Genomic DNA, 6488 nt, shown 5'->3' with positions numbered 1-6488 from the left:
ACTGGTATGCGATTTACCCTCTTGGCAACTTCTCTTCCCCATAAATCTAGACCAAGACCAGGGTGAGCCTCTCTGTCAGATTCTGTCTCCACCGGGCCCTAATTAGCCCAATGGAGATGGAACACCATGCCATCAGCACTGGAAATTGGACTTGGGAAATCCCGGGTGGTGTTTAGGCCATTATTACTCAGCCTGGGCTTGCTTCTGGGCTTTTAAGTGCATTAGAGCACTCTGCATTGACTTGACTGGCTGCTCCGTGCTGGCTGACTTGTCAAATTACCTCTCATTTGTACAGCTCACCTGATGTTGAAGCACTTTCCTGGCATTGGGAGCTGCTGGTTCATCCTGAGGAGTCTGGGGACCGGGCCTGGTTTTACAGATGGAGAAGCTAAGACCTAGCTCTTTTGAGTAAGTGTGTGGTTGGTTTCCTTCAAATGCTTAATATTTGCAACTGCAGTGATTTTTTTTTCATGTAGAAAATCTAAAGTTTCAATTTGGCTACATAATGAGCCTCAGAATACGGCCATGTTTCAAGGTATCAAAGTGAAGCAGAGAGGGGACCAATTTGTTATGGAATATGGGCCCTGTAAACCACCCCCAAAAATAGCCTGGATCTGGGGGTTGACAGCCATTATCTCCATCATCTGGAGTCACAGGCTGGTGGTCTAAAGTTACACAGCTGTTCATGTTGCCCTAGTGGAAGTGCTTTACCAGAGGCTGCCTGAGAATGACAGCAGAACCAAGACAGAGCTGTGGTCTTGTGACTTCACCTTAGATCAATGCCATCTCCCCACCTGGTGGGCAAAGGGGCTAGTTAGAAGGGAAATGGCAGTACATCCATCAATTCATCCATTTATCCATGCATCGACCCATTTCTGCATCCATCCTTCCCACACATTTTGATTGAGCAACTACTAAGTACTGGGTTTGACACTTGATAGGTGCTTAGGATGAGGCTGGTTGGATGGAGTCCCAAGCAAATGTTCATCCAGGCAAAGAATAATCTCCAGACATGGTTCAGGTGAAAAGAATTCCAAAAGGCAGCCATCGAGGCCAGGGCTTCAGTTCCTCTGCACCAGCAGAGATACACACAGAATGGGAGTAAAAAGAACTCACTCAACAAGCTGGAGAAAATAGCCAAGGATTGGCATGGGAGTACCTCATCCTGGGCCAGTCTTCCACGAGGACTGACCTTCCTCTAAGTCCCTATGTAGTTGTGGGAGGAGGATCTGAGGACTTTCCACCTCATGTCTGGAATGCAGGAGTCCAGCTGAGCCCTGGGTAGGGATATCAGGAGACCAGGAATGGGGAGCTTGGAAAGGCTAAGTTTGGGGCATGAGACAGGGGTTCATGGGCAAGATTTTCCCCAGCTCTGCTAAGTTGGAAAAGTATTTCTCTTGATTGCTGTTTTGATATCAAGACGACCCCTCTACCTAGGTACATCTATTTACTTTCTCTGAAGGTACAAACCTCTACTTCAGTAAAGTTCTAAAAATTCACATTCATAAAAATCATTGTGGAGGTGCTTTGACAGTGCTTTTTCTTGAGCCCTGACCCTACAGATTTGGATTCAGTGAGTCTGGCTGGGGAATGTGGCTCTGGATGAGGGATAGCTCAGGAATCTATATTTTAAATAGGCCAACCAGGAGAATGAGAAACCAACAGGGGGATCCACCGAGACATTTTTAGAAGCACTGCCAAATCCCATTGGCTCTCAACGTTTGCCAGGGCCAGGTGCAGAAGGGAGTCCCTGCCATACCAGCCTCATTTTCTCAAATTCTTAGCCCTGGTTCCTTTGACCTCCTCTTTTGCCCACTTCATTACCCTCTTTACCATCATTTGCCCTAGTTGCTGTCCTGGGACTTGACCACCATTTAGGTTTAGGTCCATTCTTAGTCTGCTTCCCATAGCTCCATCCTAGTGGATGACCAGGCCACATGAAGTTGGCTGCCACTTGTTACAAATGAAATCTTGAAATTGAGACACTTCTAAAAGCTGGTGATCTGGGAAAGATAGGGCTTTTGTACCCAACTTTAAATTGGTGGTAGGAGATAGAAGCTGTATCTTGTGATACTTCTTTGGCTTTTTCTTTTGGGGAACATAGTTAAATTACAGTACCAAGAGAGGCACATTGGAGGTAGTTCGATGAAAGTTTTAAGTTTGTAAAACTCTTGTACTTCACTTCCCTTTTGCTTGGGCTTTCCCCACAGTCTCTAGGACTCTCTGATTTTTCTACAAAGAAAAACGGCAACCAAGAAATTAATAACGTAGCAACAATTAGTTCCACCTGCTACTACTACCAGGCATGTGTGTTTTTTAAAAGAAGGTGCATAGCAGGAGATGCCCTAAAAAGCAACATGCCAAGAGTATATTTGAGATATAGTGAATGGTTGTGGTCAAGAAGGACATTTTGGTACCTTGCATGTCTTCCTGTATTTCCAGAGTCCACTGGTCGTTGACTGTCTCACCTATTTACATGAGTGGCTTTGCTCAGGATGACACTTTGGAAGGCCAGAGAGTAGCAAATGTCAGGTGGGAACTCTGGCTCGTTTTAAGGCAGAAAGTTGAGTGTCAGTAGCACCTTTGATTGGTAGATAGTGGGCTTTTTACCCCACCTGAGTCAATCATTCCACACCACCCTTCAAGTGATTGGTCAATCAATGGAGACTTGACCTACGCTGGATCCATCAGAACCCTTCTTTTGGGACACAAAAGATGCCAATGCCGTGTTTCTAGGAAAGCCAACAGTTGGGAGACATGAAGATAGAAGGTGAGAGTCTTGTGTGATTCTTTAGGTTAAACAGGGCTGCTTCAGGGCTCTATTTGTGTACCTGGACTGCCATCACAAAGTGTCACAGTGTGGGTGGCTTAAAACAATGGAAATGTATTTTCTCACAGTTCTCCAGCCTGAAGTCTGTGCTGCATGTGTTGGTAGCACTGGTTTCTCCTGAGGCCTGTCTCCATGGCTTGCAGAGGGCTGCCTTCTCTCTGTATCTTCACATGGTCTTCCCTCTGTGAATGTGAATGTCCAAATTTATTCGTCTCAGAAGGGCATCAGTCATATTGCATTAGGACACATCCTACTCATTTAAACTTAGTTAACTCCCCAAGGACACTATCTCAAATACAGTCATGTTCTGAGGTCCTGAAGGTTAGAACTTCAACGTATGAATCTGAGGCGGTGGGCACAGTTCAGCTCTGGACACAGGCCCAGTGATAAAGCATAGCACCCAAATTCTCCCACCTCCATCCGTTCCCCAGACTTTCTCTGGCACACCAAGGCACCAGTGGCTGCTGCAAGTAGTATTTTTTTCTTAGTATATTACTATTTAGATATTGTTGGCATGTGAAATTTTTAGGGTCTCAATATATTAGGCATAAAAACCCATTGTGATATAAATTGCAAATACGTTTCTAGTTTGTCTTTTTTAAAAACATCATACAATTTTAAAAAGTAATTATACAATTGTAATTAAGTGTTTTTAAAATTGCATCTGGATTTTGAGTGATAGTTGAGTTCTCTCTTGTGGTAGAAAAATATTATACATATAAATAAGATGTTAGAGAGTGGAGGGAGATTGGCGTAGCTGGAGCTGAGACTACTAGGTGGCTGGAAGAGACTTGGCTGAAACAAGTAAGCGTCTCTGGGCCTTGTTTCCCTTCCTGCGTGATAGAGGCTCCCCACATTCCCTGTCCCCAAGCCCATACTAAGAGTAACTTTTTTTTCTACACAGGAACATATAGGAAAGCTGGTGGGTGTGGCTGGTGGGTTATTCAGGATGGACCATGAATAACAACATAGTTAACAACATGTCAAACTTCTCCAGTTTTCCGTCCAAGTAAGAGTAGCCCAGAATGCAGATCCTGTAATGGGGGATGGGTTGGGGTGAGGGTGGAAACCAAGCCTGGAAAATCATTTGTTGCCCTCCTGCTTGCTGCCTGGGATTGTCAGATATGAGCAGAAACTTCCAATATGCACTGTTCTCTGAAGTAGGCTCAGCTCGGGAGAAATATTGATTATGACCACAGTCATCCTTGTTTCAAAAGTTATTTTATGTTTGAAAGAAGCGATACGGTTGATGAAAGAAGATAAAAATATCTCTACATGATATGACTTTGTGTTCATGAAACTGTGCCCTTAAAAAAATTAACCGGCTGGAGTTGTGGTGACTGCTGTTGCCTCTCAAATAGTCCTTTGGGAGGGGGTTCTAGATGTTTATCCCAAGAGGCCACCTCATTTCTCAAACTGCTCCTTAAGAGTAATGTGTTCACTCTGATGTTAGTTTCTTTTGCTGTACAGAAGCTTCAGTTTAATTAGATGCCATTTGTCAATTTTAGCTTTTGTTGCAATTGCTTTTGGTGTTTTAGTCATGAAGTCTTTGCCCATGCCTATGTCCTGAATGGTATTGCTTGATTTTCTCCTAGGATTTTTATGATTTGGGGTTTTACATTTAAGTCTTTAATCCATCTTGAGTTAATTTTTGTATAAGGTACAAGGAAGGGGTCTAATTTCAGTTTTTGACGTATGGCTAGCCAGTTTTCCCAGCACCATTTGTTAAATAAGGAATCCTTTCCCCATGGCTTGCTTTTGTCAGGTGTGTCGAAGATAAGATGGTTGTAGATGCGCAATGTTATTTCTGAGGTCTCCGTTCTCTTCCATTGGTTTACATGTCTGTTTTGGTACCAGTGCCATGCTGTTTTGATCAATATGTCACCAAGTATTATCAACCTTGTTGCTGCCTCTCCACAACCACTGCAGGCCCCTTTCTCTTCTCATTCTGCACCCTCACCCAACCTTGCTCCAAGACACACACTCTTCTATATAATCTGTGAGTTTAAGTGAGTTTCTTGGTACCACAGAAGAGTTTTTAAAGTCTCCTGTGCCTGTACAAACAAATGAAGCTCAGACACCAGTGAGGTACTTGATCGGGGATGGTGCTGGTGCCCTCATAAGGAGGAAGAGTGAGGGGAATTTGCCTGAACAAAGAAAAATGTCTCTGAATCTATAGAATGGGAGAAATTTTTTGTAATCTATCCATCTGACAAAGGTCTGTTATCCAGAATCTATAAAGAACTTAAGCACATTTACAAGAAAAAAACCAAAGAACTCCATCAAAAAGTGGGCAAAGGATATGAACAGACACTTCTCAAAAGACGACATTTATGCAGCCAAAAAACATATGAAAAAAACCTCATTATCACTGATCATTAGAGAAATGCGAATCAAACCACAATGAGATACTATTTCATGCCACTCAGAATGGTGATTATTAAAAAGTCAGGAAACAATAGATGCTGGAGAAGATATGGAGAAGTAGGAACCCTTTTATACTGTTGGTGGGAATGTAAATTAGTTCAACCATTATGGAAGACAGTGTAGCAATTCCTCAAGGATCTAGAACCAGAAATACCATTTGACCCAGCAATCCCATTACCCAGTAAGGTGATTTTATATATATATATATATATATATATATATATATATATATATATATATATATGAAATTAGATTATATTCCCAAAGGAATATAGATCATGCTACTATAAAGACACATGTATACATATGTTTATTGCAGCACTGTTTACAATAGCAAAAATATGGAACCAACCCAAATGCCCATCAATGATAGATTGTATAAAGAAAACATGGTACATATACTCCACAAAATACTATGCAGCCATAAAAAAGAATGAGATTCATGTCCTTTGCAGGGATATGGATGAAGCTGGAAGCCATCATTCTCAGCAAACTTATACAGGGACAGGAAACCAAACACCACAAGTTCTCACTCATAGTGGGAGTTAAACAATGAGAACACATGGACACAGGGAGGGGAACAGCACACACTGGGGCCAGTTGTGAGGTGGGGAGCAAAGGAAGGGGGAGCGTCAGGACAAATACCTAATGCATGTGGGGCCTAAAACCTAGATGACGGGTTGATAGGCACAGCAAACCACCATGACACATGTATACCTATGTAACAAACCTGCACATTCTGCACATGTATCCTGGAACTTAAAGTTAAATCAATCAATCAATCAATCAAGAACACAACATTTTAAAAAAGAGTAATGTGCTTTGAATAATGTCTTCATCCTTTGAGGGTGAAACAAAATTTTAGAAATTGCCAAAAGGGCTCTGGAGACAAGTGGAAAATCAGTTCTGCTATTCTGTACAGGCAGAAGAGAGTTGGTGAAGTTAATGAAGCTTCAGCCACAAGGCCCCTCACTTGCCAGGGCCCCTTCCTGGGATCAGTGTGCTCTCCTCCAGGACAGAGGGGAGAAGCCTAGGCTTGGTGCAGTGCCTGAGCCGGGCTTGCTGTCCACATGTGCGTCATCCCCAGTGACAGCCTGTTTCCCTGCTAGGACAGCATTCCCTTGTACACACCTCACACACAGTGATAACCCAGGCCTTCACTCCAAGATATTGAAGAGGGTGGGGGTGCAGTTGCAGAAGTGGCAGCGACAAGAGGCTGTGAAGGTGAAAG

The 6488-nt window shown here is 43.0% G+C and overlaps 1 protein-coding gene across 1 annotated transcript in view; it reads left to right on the top strand.

The window, feature by feature from the left end:
* Positions 1–386: 386 nt before the first annotated feature.
* The window catches only part of SH3GL3 (SH3 domain containing GRB2 like 3, endophilin A3), a 169824-nt gene continuing 163722 nt past the window's right edge, over positions 387–6488 (top strand). Inside the window, exon 1 of the mRNA XM_074399946.1 lies at positions 387–408. The gene's annotated coding sequence lies outside the window, so the exon portion shown is untranslated. The remainder of the gene's footprint in view (positions 409–6488) is intronic.

This window comes from Saimiri boliviensis, chromosome 5, assembly GCF_048565385.1.
Source record: "Saimiri boliviensis isolate mSaiBol1 chromosome 5, mSaiBol1.pri, whole genome shotgun sequence".
Taxonomy (NCBI): Eukaryota; Metazoa; Chordata; class Mammalia; order Primates; family Cebidae; genus Saimiri; species Saimiri boliviensis.
Note: the sequence above shows the minus strand (reverse complement) of the source record. Positions and strands in the feature narration are given on the sequence as shown.